General features: G+C 48.6%; 1 long non-coding RNA gene across 1 annotated transcript; it reads right to left on the reverse strand.

The window, feature by feature from the left end:
- Positions 1-3,625: 3,625 nt before the first annotated feature.
- LOC147107868 (uncharacterized) lies at positions 3,626-13,380 on the reverse strand. The gene is made up of 4 exons (XR_015080931.1): positions 13,351-13,380; positions 13,019-13,209; positions 6,045-6,082; positions 3,626-4,053 (listed from the first exon to the last, which is right to left on the reverse strand). It is a non-coding gene; the product is annotated as an uncharacterized LOC147107868 (long non-coding RNA).
- Positions 13,381-14,024: the final 644 nt, after the last annotated feature.

The raw sequence follows: 14,024 nt of genomic DNA on the forward strand, positions 1-14,024 counted from the left end.
CCCCTCCAAGTCATACACCATCATGACTTTTACATATAACGGCCATTCCTTCATCAGCGTGGGTCAAAATCCTAGAACTCCCTACCTAGAAGCACTGTGGGAGTACCTACACCACACGGACTGCAGCGGTTCTAGAAGAAGGCTCACCACCACCTTCTAGATGATGGAGTCCGTGGGTTTGGGAGGCGCTGTCGGAGAAGCCATGGCCATAATATTATAATGAGCAGGCTGGTGGCTCACTGGACAGGTCGCTGGAAGGGTCAAATTGTGTTTGGAAACACGGTGGTTGGGGTGGGGGGTGGGTTGAAGCAACTTATGCCCCATTTTGGCACCCAAGAACATAGATGGCCCAAATGTACACTGAACAGCACTGGAAATGGCGTCAAATTTTGGGGTCCATGTTTACAATCTGGCTGGGAAGGCCAAACAGAGGACACATTCAAGAGGTTGTTACACACAGTGACTGCTGGGATTCGTACCCTCGCGTTGGTTATAAACAGGATTGGTGATGCTTCATCCATCTTCTTGACATATTGCCCAGTGTTTATTACCCTGGAGCAGCAACAACAACCCCAGTTCGTGCGACACAGGCATATTTTCGGCATGTGTCGTTGTCGATGACCTTTTAAAAGTGACTCTAATTGTTCCTGCTGAAAACCAGTCTTTCTGTTTTGATAAATGTTAAAACAAATGCGTGAGCCAAACCTTGTGTTATGGATGTACGAAGACACAACATGAATTTGGCGTACAATGGGTAAAGGCTCACATCGGAGGGGGGTGCGGGTGGCAATCACCCAATGCCGCATTATGTATGTTTTTCTAGGGTCGCAAATGGGTGGGGGTGGTGGGTGGGGGGTGGGAGGTGAGGGGGAAGGAATCCAGTTCCTCCGCTCCTTGTGGCTCTTATGCCATCTTGTAAAGTTAACGGCAGCTTAGAAACTGCTAGAATTCTTGGCCACAGAGGTAGATTTTTGCTTTTACCACATGGGCGGGCAGCATCGAAGGTGGCCAACAGAGCCCGCCTGATTGAAATGAATGGAAGGACAGGTAGGCGTGCAATGGCCCCCTTTCTGCGCTCTGCCCAGGCTATGCTCAGTGCCCAGGTGGTGAAGATGAAGATCTACCGCCATAATGCTTACAAACTCTGACCTTCATCAGAAGATGGCACTGGCGCCACTTAGAATTTGCTGCGGAACACTGTCGCTGTGCACAACAGAACAGAACGGGCTGTGTGAGCGACCGCCCAGAAATACCCCAGTCTGAATAAACATCGTAACATTAGCGCATCAACTGCATTCGCCAGTCAGCCGGCATAGTTCATTTGCAGCAATTGCTTGAGCCAAAAGCATGTTTTCCAGACCCAGCGAGGGAGAAATTGCGATATGTTTCCCGAATCCAGGGGTGTGCACGGCGCCATATTTACCCTGGCGCTCGATGGGCGTCCATAGCGTCCGCCTGCAACAAACGCAGGCCTCATTTAAATATGATGGCAAGGGTCCTGCGCCTGAATCAGGCCCTTCTGTTTAATCGGTGCCCGTGTGAGCCTGGAACGCCACTTCCTGGAACGTCACGTCATGGCAGGAACAATCGGCAAGCAGCTTTTGCAAGTGACATTTAAAGGGATCCTCACCTTCATTCAGGTGAAGATTGGTCGTTTTAAGCTTCGAGCGTGCTTTGGGGCCACGTTTCCAGCTGTTTTGGCAAGTGTTGGTCTGTGAGATACTTTCGCAGAGTGAGTTTGTGGAGGCAAGGAACTGCTTCACAGAATGTGATTGTTTGGAATCACTGAACATGGGAATGCTGCTGGACTGACCAGTGAGGCTCTCAAATCAGGAAGAGGAGCAGCAGCATCAAGGAAGGCAGCAAAGACATCAAGTCCAGGCTGCAAGAAGAGGGTGCAGGAGGCATTACAGTATGTGGGTCTTCAGGAACCGACCATCATACCTGGACCTCACGGAGGAGCAGTGTGTGAGGTGGCTGCGTTTCAGCAGGAAGACAGTGTTGTAACTGTGCCACCTGTCGCAGTGAGAATTGGAGCCCAACACCCGGGCATACAATGTGGCACTGAAGGTCACTGTGGCTCTAAACTTTTATGCCTCCAGCCCCTTCCAAACTTCCTCTGGGGACATCAGCAGCATCAGTCAGTTGCCTGTGCACGCGGCCATCCGGCAGCTCACTGAGGCACTGAGGTGTCAACAGTTCATCACCTTTCCTGAGGAAACTGACAAGTTGCAAGAAAGAGCACTGGGATTTGCCCACATTGCTCGATTCCATAGGCTTCACATCATAGGCTGCACACACGTAGCCCTGCGTGCTTGCTGCAATTGCTATCGTAATATGTTTCATTGAAACTATTTCTTATAATTGGACTGTTGCTATCCAATCTCTCTCCCGACACTTAACTTGTGGTCACAGCAAAAAGGTAGCTTCCATCAGCAGACGCGCCCTCCTTTGAACTGGAACTTACGCCATTATGTGTGTTGTGCATAGGCTGCCATGCCACACCACTGCTAGTTAATTATCTTTTTTATCACAGGATTATTCACCAGGGCAGATGAAATGCGACAAGGGCACACTAAAGGCCTCCTTAAAAACTTCCAATTTTAACCCCAACCCCTGGGAAGACACAGCCACTGACAGACCAAGGTGGCTTCATGTCTGCCAGGCCAGTTTGAGGCTGTAATGTTGTGAGATCTGGCTGGCAAAGCACCTGACACTCAAGGCAACTCATCTATCCGGCTCGTCTGGCTTCCGATGTGTTATGTGCGGCCAGAGTTGGGCTTTTCTCCCATCAGCCCGCCCACAACAACTGAGACTCATCCATCAACTTAACAGGAGGCTCCATTATTGGTCACGAGAGACCATGTGGCTGCCCACTGCAACCTCCCGCCCATTCCGAAAGGAACATGGGACGCAAGACGTATCTGGGCCCTGTCCTATTCCCAAGCTCTTCCACTGCAACTCCCGCTCGAGTGTATCAGAATGCCCGAGAAATCTCAGCCACTGGATATAGAACGAGTCAATTCACATACATGCCATCATAAAAATAGGCGTTAAAAGTACAGCATGTTGTTGCACGCACACAGTCAACATGTTGATAGGATATTACTGTGTTTGCATTTTAATAGCGGCATCAACACATTGATTTTAAAAGGGTTGATGCATCTATTATCTGAAAAAGGAATTTCATATGAAGTTAGTAAGTGTTTGTACACTAACAACCCCTTATTTCACTCCCGAGCTCCGAGGTTAGGGTCCCACAGTGCAGTACTGAGGGAGTGCTGCACTGTCGGAGATGCCGTCTTTTGGATGAGATGTTAAACCGAGGCCCTGTCTGCCCTCACAGGTGTACGTAAAAGATCCCAAGACACTATTTCCAAAAAGAGGAGAGGAATTTCCCCCGGTTGGCTGCTGTGTTTCCTACATTACAACAGTGACTACACTTCAAAATTACTTCATTGGTTGTGAAGTGCTTTGGAACGTCCTGAGGTCGTGAAAGGCTCTATATAAATGCAAGTATTTCTTATTTTATGTAACCATTGGTAGATGGTGGGCGCACTGCCTGAGTTCTTCTGCCCATTGATTTTGCTAAATTTTATTTTAAAATATCTTCCATTTTACGCAGTTGTTGGATTTCAGTAATGACTTTGCTTTATTTACTTGTACTTATAATCGATCTTCAGCGACTTCTAGCCCTGTAAATAAAGCACCAGCGTTAAGTGTTCTTAGTCATTGTAATAAATTCTCTTCCACCATGTATTAACACCTAGTTGTGTCGTACGTAACAGCGTTCAGATAGCGGCTAACAGTGGTACGCTGGATGTGTAGCTGGTTGCAGTCATGTCCAGTGATCAGTGAAGGTGGTGGGACGCTGCATGGGGTGGGTCCAAGAGTAGGAACATCAACACTCCCTCACCTGTTCAAACTCAAAATATTTTGTTGCTGCAATGCCTGCAGGAAGATTTGCAACACGGCATGGCAACGGTTAACAATACAAGGCACACAAAATAGGGCTCGTCAGACAGACTGAGGCATTTGGCAGGAGCCACTGATCTGAAAAACATAAACCATGGAATGAGAAAAGAGCCATTTGTTTCATTTTACACACACAACAATGTCATTAATCTTACGGGAAGTGTTTTGGGAAATTTCTGATAGACAAGATTGGGCATTATAAAAATGAAAGTCCTATCTTTTGATTAGCTTCCTTGCAGACCATCTGCAACCTGCTCTATCATGCACTCTACCCCATCCATCTATTCTTCTAAGGATAGATTCCTCAACTACAGTCCCTCCTTTGATAGGCAAATTAAGTAAAGCTGTCGAATGCCTAACGCTGCATCCTAAATGATAAATCCTTGACTAGTTGTAGGGATGGTATCTGTCTTATGTTTTTGGTTTATGCAATCCATTTTTTGAACAGCTTGTTCAGTATTTTTCAACAGGTTTACAGAGGATTTATTTTTCATTCACTGCCGTGTTTACAGTGAATTAAACAGTTCAAATGGCTGCAAATCCACCAGGCCCTTGACATGATGATCAGCGTCGCCAGCAAGGAGAGAGGCAGCCAGCTCCCTGGAGTTTTATAGAATCATAGAAATTTACCGCACAGAAGGAGGCCATTCCACTCATTATGTTTGTGCCGGCTGAAAAAAAGAAATCCAGCCTAATCCCACTTTCCCGCTCCTGGTCTGAAACCCTGCAGGTTACGGCACTTCAAGTGTATATTCAAGTACTTTTTAAATGTGATGAGGGTTTCTGCCTCTACCACCCTTTCAGGCAGTGAGTTCCAGACCCCACCACCCTCTGGGTGAAATTTTTTTTCCACAACTCCCCTCTAAACCTCCGACCTATTATTTTAAATCTATGCCCCCTGGTTATTGACCTCTCTGCTAAGGGAAATTGGTCCTTTATCTAGGACCCTCATAATTTAAAACATCTGAATTAAGTCTCCCTCAGCCTCCTCTGTTCCAAAGAAAACAACCCCAGCCTATCCAATCTTTCCTCATAGCTAAAGTTCTCCAGCCCTGGCAACAACCTCGTAAATCTCCTCTGTACCCTCTCGAGCGCATCTTTCCTGTAAAGTGGTGACCAGAACTGTTTGCAGTACTCCAGCTGTAGCATATCTAGCATTTTATACAGTTTAAGCATAACCTCCCTGCTCTTATACTCTATGCCTCAGCTAATAAAGGAAAGTATTCCGTCTGCCTTCTTGACCACCTTATCTACCTGTCCTGCTGCCTTCAGGGATCTGTGGACATGCACTCCAAGGTCCCTCTGTTCCTCTACACTACTCAGTCTCCTACCATTTAATGTGTATTCCCTTGCCTTGTTAGCCCTCCCCAAATGCATTACCTCTCACTTCTCTGGATTGAATTCCATTTGCCACTTTTCTGTCCACCTGACCAGTCCATTGATATCTTCCTACAGACGACAGCTTTCTTCCTCACTATCAACCACACGGCTAATTTTTGTATCACCCGCAAACTTCTTAATCATGCCCCCTACATTTGAAGTCTAAATCATTTATATCTCCTACAAAAAGCAAGGGACCTAGTACTGAGCCCTGTGGAACCCCACTGGAAACAGCCTTCCATTCACAAAAGCACCCGTCGACCATTACCCTTTGCTTCCTGCCACTATTTTTTATGGGTCTGGGAGCTGCTGGAGTGGGAGGCATGGGAGGAGCTCGAGCAGCTATCGAGCTGCCTCAGGGAGAAACATGACAGTTTGTGGAGGTAAAAGCAACAACTGGGGGCAGTTCCACTGGCGCAAGACACACAACATGCAGCTGGTGTGGCCCAGTTCCCAGTCCAAAACCAGGATCCGCTCTGCCAGACGGAGGGAAATTCATCCAACTCACCATCAGAGCCATGGCAGGCTGTGAAATAGAGACACAATGTCGAAATAAATCTAAAACATAACAGACACTATAAATCCAACAATCAGGAGCAAAACTGACCAAGAATAGAAAATGTAACACAGTCCAAATACTCCAGCAAAATGAGTGTAAATGTAGAAAGAAAAAGATTCCAAATACACACCTGACATCATAACTGGGTTCAAGGGAATGGCTTCAAATCTATAAACAGAAAAAATCAGTTAATAGAGAATATAATACAAATACTGAACAATAAGAAGAAGCCAGAGACTATCGGCTGAAAATTCAGTAGCCTTAGCGCCTCGTTTGAGGCGCTAGAGGGCCTTGCGCCGGAGTTATGGCCAGTAGTGAAATTCCCTGGGGCCCTAAATCGGCGTTGCTCCGGTAGCGCTGCGCCGGCACCGATGATGTCATCGGTGTGCGCAGCGTCCCGGTTGCCATGGTAACCCGCCCGAACTCCGAAATTGAGTTGCGGCCGCCTCGCCCGTGGCAGCCGCAACCAGCGTTTTGTCAGAGGTGCCTTACTGCAGTTAGCGCCGGCACATTAAAGGCCCCACGGCGGCCGGCCGCTTTCCCGCCGGCCGCCTGCCCGCAGCTCCCTCCCCGGACTTCTCTCCCCCCGCCCCCGGAACAGATGCAAGCCCGGCACTTGTCCGAGGTGCCGGGCTCATTTTTAAGCAGATTTGCGCGGGCCACGGCCGGGTGCAGGCAGCTCCTCCTTAACGGAAGGAGGAGGCCTGCACTTCCCCAGCCTGCTGCACCGCATCGGGTGCCGCAGCACCGGAATTGTGGCGCGAAACGGCAGTTAGCGCCCTTTTCCAGGCGCTAAGACCCTTCAGTAGCGCCGGCAGCCGTTTGGGCGCGGCGCCACTGAATTTTTGGCGCGTGCAGGGGACTTAGCGCCGGCACTAATTTCCGGCGCTAAAGCCCTGGCTAAGCCAAAACCCAATTTCTAGGCCTATATCTGAATCTGGAGCATCTAATCAAATAAACTGGCAAACCAGCAGAGATGGGAAAACCTTTCAACAGAGAGAGCAGCGGGAGCAGAGGAGGAGCAGCCGGGTATAAAAACCCACGACCAGCGAGGCCTGAGAGCACTCGGAGCAGCGGGAGCAGAGGCGGAGCAGCCGGGTATAAAAACCCACGACCAGCGAGGCCCGAGAGCACTCGGAGCAGCGGGAGCAGAGGAGGAGCAGCCGGGTATAAAAACCCACGACCAGCGAGGCCCGAGAGCAGCGGGAGCAGAGGAGGAGCAGCCGGGTATAAAAACCCACAACCAGCGAGGCCCGAGAGCACTCGGAGCAGCGGGAGCAGAGGAGGAGCAGCCGGGTATAAAAACCCACGACCAGCGAGGCCCGAGAGCACTCGGAGCAGCGGGAGCAGAGGAGGAGCAGCCGGGTATAAAAACCCACGACCAGCGAGGCCCGAGAGCACTCGGAGCAGCCGGGTATAAAAACCCACGACCAGCGAGGCCCGAGAGCACTCGGAGCAGCGGGAGCAGAGGAGGAGCAGCCGGGTATAAAAACCCACGACCAGCGAGGCCCGAGAGCACTTGGAGCAGCGGGAGCAGAGGAGGAGCAGCCGGGTATAAAAACCCACGACCAGCGAGGCCCGAGAGCACTCGGAGCAGCGGGAGCAGAGGAGGAGCAGCCGGGTATAAAAACCCATGACCAGCGAGGCCCGAGAGCACTCGGAGCAGCGGGAGCAGAGGAGGAGCAGCCGGGTATAAAAACCCATGACCAGCGAGGCCCGAGAGCACTCGGAGCAGCGGGAGCAGAGGAGGAGCAACCGGGTATAAAAACCCACGACCAGCGAGGCTTACCAACTCCGCAGCGGGGAGAGAGGTAAAAAATAGTCAGTGTGTGACGTCACCAGGGAGCAGGTAAGTGATTGGTTGGTGAGTATTTCTCTTTTTTAAACTTTAACTCTGTAGTTTATCGTTACTAGGGTCTTTTCTGGTGTAGCAGGTACTGTTGGTAGACTATACAAGAGCCTTAGAGATATCTTTAATTGGTGATAGTAAATTAATTTAAATTAATTAAGGGGAAAGTCATGCCAGGAGAGCCCAGCCCCGTGATGTGCTCCTCCTGCTCCATGTGGGAATTCAGGGACACTGCCCCTGGTGACTACGTGTGCAGGAAATGCATCCATCTGCAGCTATTAGCAGACCGCATTGAGGTGCTGGAGCTGCAGGTGGATGGGTTGTGGAGCATTCACGAGGCTGAGAAGTTCGTGGATAGCACGTTTAGTGAGTTGGTCACACCGCAGGGAAGGGCTGCACAGGAAGAAAGGAAATGGGTGACCACCAGGCGGAGCAATAGAAGTAGGCAGGTAGTGCAGAAAACCCCTGTGACCATTCCCCTCTCAAACAAGTATACCGTTTTGGATACTGTTGGGGGGAATGACTCACCAGGGGAAGGCAGCAGCAGCCAGCTTCCTGGCACGGGGGGCGCTCCTGCTGCCCAGGAGGGGAGGAAAAAGAGTGGGAGAGCAATAGTCGTAGGGGATTCTATAGTAAGGGGAACAGATAGGCGTTTCTGTGGCCGTAGACGTGAATCCAGAATGGTTTGTTGCCTCCCTGGTGCCAGGGTCAAGGATGTCACTGAGCGGCTGCAGGGCATTCTGGAGGGGGAGGGTGAACAGCCAGAGGTCGTGGTCCACATTGGTACCAACGACATAGGTAAAAAGAGGGATGAGGTCCTGCAGCAAGAATTTAGGGAGCTAGGGGCAAGATTAAGGAGCAGGACCTCAAAGGTTGTAATCTCTGGATTACTCCCGGTGCCACGTGCTGGTGAGTATAGGAATAGGAGGATAGAACAGATGAATGCGTGGCTAAAGGGATGGTGCAGGAGGGAGGGCTTTAGTTTCCTGGATCACTGGGTCTGCTTCTGGGACAGGTGGGACTTGTACAAGTCGGACGGTTTACACCTGAACCAGAGGGGAACCAATATCCTTGCGGGGAGGTTTGCTAGCACTGCTGGGGGGGGTTTAAACTAATTCGGCAGGGGGATGGGATACAGAGTGGAGCTATAGTAGGGGGTGAAGAATACCCTCAGTCAACTAGTCCTGGGACTCAGTGAAGTAACTACTAACAATACTAACAATAACCAGCACCAGGACAGTGACAGGGTAACACAAAGAATTCGACCCAACACAATCGTCGCTAAGCAAAAGGAAAAATATCTGACATATTGGGCAGAAACAACAAAAACCCAAAGCAAACTCAATTGCTACTTGGCCCTAAACAGACAATACAACATAGCTGATTACCTGACCATGGTAAAGGATAACAAACTGAGAAGAACCTTGACAAGGTACAGACTTAGCGAACATAGCCTAGCGATCGAAAAAGGCAGACACAGGCAGACCAGGCTACCAAGAGAAGACAGGATATGCTCTCACTGCAGTCAGGGAGTAGTGGAGACAGAGATGCACTTCCTCACAGCCTGCGGAAAATATCAGGGCATCAGGGAGAATTTCTACCAAAAATTCTCACAAATATGCCCTGATTTCAGAAATCTGAATGACAACCAAAAACTCCCATACCTACTGGGAGAGGAGAGAAGCTGTATAACACTGGCGGCACACTATGTTACAGCTTGCCATGAACAGAGGGACAACCAGTAAACTAAGAAAAGAATATATATAAACAATGCGAATGTATATTTATACACTCAGGGATATACCTGTTTATACACTGTATGAATAGAACTGCGTTTATGTGCTAAACCATAAATGTATTTTGATGCTTTGGCAACATAAGATGTAACTTATCATGCCAATAAAGCGATTTGAATTGTGAATTGTGAATTGTGATGTACAGCCAAATAAGGAGGAAAAAACAAGTCAGCAGGGAAGGCAGAGCAAAGATGTGAAGGCAAAAGGGAATATGGCAGGGCTGGAAGGCATTTATTTTAATGCAAGGAGTCTTGCAAATAAGGTGGATGAACTGAAGTTGTTGTTGAACACATGGGAGTACGATATTGTTGCTATCACGGAGACATGGTTGAGGGAGGGTCAGGACTGGCAGCTAAATATTCCGGGGTATAGAATCTTCAGGCGAGACAGAGGGGGGTGTAAAAGGGGAGGGGGTGTTGCAATATTAATTAAGGAGTCTATTACTGCTGTAAGGAGGGATGATATATTAGCGGGTTCCTCTAATGAGGCCATATGGGTAGAACTTAAAAACAAAAAGGGGTCAAGCACCTTGCTGGGAGTGTACTATAGGCCCCCAAACAGTCAGGGGGAGATAGAGGAACAGATATGCAGGCAGATATCAGAAAAGTGTGAAAATAATAGGGCAGTAATAGTGGGGGATTTCAACTTCCCCAATATAAATTGGGATAGTCAGAGTGTGAAAGGCTTGGAGGGAGCAGAATTCTTAAAGTGCATCCAGGAAAGCTTTTTGAGCCAACATGTAGAAAGTCCTACAAGAGAGGGGGCGGTACTGGACCTAATTCTAGGGAATGTAGCCGGGCAGGTGGTGGAAGTGTCTGTAGGAGAGCATTTTGGCGATAGTGACCACAATTCGGTGAGATTTAAGGTGGTCATGGAAAAAGACAAAGACGGCCCGGAAATCAGGGTTCTAAATTGGGGGAAGGCCGATTTTAATAAGATAAGACAAGATCTGGCAAAAGTGGACTGGGAGCAGCTACTTATAGGAAAATCCACATCAAAACAGTGGGAGGCTTTCAGAAGGGAAATAGAGAGAGTACAACACCAACATGTTCCTGTAAAGGTCAAGGGTGGGACCAACAAGCAAAGGGAACCTTGGATGACAAAGGATATACAAAAATGCATTAGGAAAAAAAGGGGGGCTTTTGGCAGTTACAAAAGACAAAAGACGGTGGAAGCCCTAGAGGAGTATAAGAGGTGCAGGGGCATACTTAAAAAGGAAATTAGGAGGGCAAGGAGGGGCCATGAAATAACACTGGCGAGCAAAATAAAGGAAAATCCTAAGATGTTTTATAAGTATATTAAGGGCAAGAGGATAACCAGGGAAAGGGTAGGGCCCATTAGGGACCAAAGTGGCAAGCTGTGTGTAGAGCCAGATGAAGTAGGTGGGGTTTTAAATGAATTTTTTGCCTCAGTGTTCACTATGGAGAAAGACGATGTAGACATAGAAGTCGGGCAAGGGGACTGTGACATACTTGAACATATTAGCATCGAGAGGGAGGAGGTACTAGCGGTTTTAGCAGGCCAAAAAGTGGATAAATCCCCAGGCCCGGACGAGATGTATCCCAGGCTGTTGTGTGAGGCAAAGGAGGAGATTGCAGGGGCTCTGACACAAATTTTCAGAACCTCTCTGGCCACAGGGGATGTACCAGAGGACTGGAGAACAGCTAATGTAGTACCATTATTCAAGAAGGGTAGCAGGGATAAACCAGGGAATTACAGGCCAGTGAGCCTAACATCTGTGGTAGGGAAATTATTGGAAAAAATTCTGAGGGACAAAATTAGTCTCCACTTGGAGAGGCAAGGATTAATTGGGGATAGTCAGCATGGCTTTGTCAAGGGTAAATCATGTCTGACCAATCTGATTGAATTTTTCGAGGGGGTGACTAGGTGTGTGGATGAGGGAAATGCTGTGGATGTGGTTTACATGGACTTCAGTAAAGCTTTTGACAAGGTCCCGCATAGGAGACTGGTCAAGAAGGTAAGAGCCCATGGGATCCAGGGGGCCTTGGCGCGTTGGATCCTAAACTGGCTGAGTGGCAGGAGGCAGAGGGTGATGGTCGAAGGTTGCTTTTGTGACTGGAAGCCTGTGTCCAGTGGGGTACCTCAGGGATCGGTGCTGGGTCCCTTGCTGTTTGTGATCTACATTAATGATTTGGATGAGAATGTAAAGGGTATGATCAGTAAGTTCGCGGATGACACGAAAATTGGTGGGGTGGTAAATTGCGAGGAGGAAAGCCTCAGGCTACAGGACAATATTAACGGGTTGGTCAGATGGGCGGAAAAGTGGCAAATGGAATTTAACCCGGAAAAGTGCGAGGTGATGCATTTTGGACGGACAAATAAGGCAAGGGAATACACAATGAGTGGTAGGACCCTAGGAAGTACAGAGGGTCAGAGGGACCTTGGTGTACATGTACATAGATCCCTGAAGGCAGCGGAACAGGTAGATAAGGTGGTTAAAAAGGCTTATGGGATACTTGCCTTCATTAGCAGAGGCATAGAATATAAGAGCAGGGAGGTTATGATGGAGCTGTACAAAACGCTGGTGAGGCCACAGCTGGAGTACTGTGTGCAGTTCTGGTCGCCTCACTATAGGAAGGATGTGATTGCTTTGGAGAGGGTGCAGAGAAGATTCACCAGGATGTTACCTGGGATGGAGCGCCTCAGCTATGAAGAGAGACTGGATAGGCTGGGGTTGTTTTCCTTGGAGCAAAGAAGGCTGAGGGGGAACCTGATTGAGGTGTACAAAATGATGAGGGGCATAGATAGGGTAGATAAAGAGGAACTTTTCCCCTTAGTAGGGGGGTCAATAACAAGGGGGCACAGATTCAGGGTAAGGGGCAGGAGATTTAGGGGGGATTTGAGGAGGAACTTTTTCACCCAGAGGGTGGTTGGAAGCTGGAACTCACTGCCTGAAAGGGTGGTAGAGGCAGGAACCCTCACAACATTCAAGAAGCATTTGGATGAGCACTTGAAATGCCATTGCATACAAGGCTATGGACCAAATGCTGGAAAATGGGATTAGACTGGACAGGGAGGGATGGGCGGCGCAGACACGATGGGCCGAAGGGCCTCTTTCTGTGCTGTAAAACTCTATGACTCTATGACTCTATGACTGTTAGAGAGTAGGCAGAGAAAGAAAGAGTAATTTTCAGCATACCTTTAAGGAAAATCGGGCGGTTTCTATAAGTGGTGCGTGTCCGACTCCCAACACCGGGTTTATATCCAGCTGTAAATTGAAAAATCCCTCCAGAGAGGGAGAGTGAGAGAGAAACAGAGAAAGAGACAGAGACAGACAGACAGATCGAGATGGACAAAGACAGAAAAAGAGACGCTATGTTGGGTGCAACCAGTGTGCCTTGCTAGCTGATGATATCTTTCTCATGCAGTACTATGACGTACTGTGATGGGTGCATTTAAAAACCAACCATCTAGCACAATGGTTAGTCAGATACTTACATTTAGTGTGGCCTCCCTTGGGACTAGTAGCCTGCAGGGCAAGGGATTATCTGCCAATGTGAGGTATGTACACTTCTGTCTACAGATGCAGTTACCAGTCATTGGGCACAGGACAGCCTGGCCTGTCTTGTCCTATCCTTCTTCCTCCAACAGGCTGATACGGGGGAATTCCCATTGGGAATCTGATGCCACTAATGGAGAACGAAGAAAGAAAAAGGGCAATTGTCACAAAGGTTCATGGAAGTCTAAGTGACAGAAAAAATGGTGGAGAAATGGCCTCAAAACCGCTGAATGAATCTTTTTTTGGGACCTTTAAATTTACTTCCACTTACAGTTCAACACCTCGCATCCCTGAATGACCATTTATGGTTGACATGACAACCTTGTGCTTTTCTGGCATAAGGGCCGAGAATGGTGCCGGGGGCATTATGACATCACTCCTGCCTCATTTAAGTATGATTACCAAGCTCCTGCTTATTTCAGGCCGGAGTTCCCACAAGGCTCCCAGGGCCCCAACAGAAACCCGAGCAGCAGGCAAATCAGCGGGCCGGATCTCCATCCATGATTATGATCCATTAAGCCCCATCTGCATCTGTCTCTGATGCCTGGCAGGATACTTCAATCAGCCCTTAGGAGTTGACCTTGACTTTGTGCGATAGTGTAGAACGGGTGATAACAAGCCGGCAGCCCGTTTTACATCTCTCCGGGTTTTTATTTCCATTGAAGTCAATCAGGAGAGAGGTAAAGCAGGCTGCCGAATCACTTATCACCCGTTTAAACCATCTACCCGCTTAGTGTCCACTAGGTGTTGGATTAACAGCAGAAAATGCTGGAAACACTCAGCAGGTCTGGCAGCATCCATGGAGAGAGAAACAGAGTTAACATTTCGGGTCGATGACCCTTCATCAGGTATTGGTTTAAGGTAGCTACTGCATAGAATTATCAGGAAACTGTAGGGGGTTTCTCTTGCTCGTTCTGGTCTCCTACCAGGCTTCGTGCAATAATT

This window comes from Somniosus microcephalus, chromosome 14 (genome assembly GCF_052327205.1).
Source record: "Somniosus microcephalus isolate GS21.2 chromosome 14, FLI_Smic_1.0, whole genome shotgun sequence".
NCBI classification, from domain to species: Eukaryota; Metazoa; Chordata; class Chondrichthyes; order Squaliformes; family Somniosidae; genus Somniosus; species Somniosus microcephalus.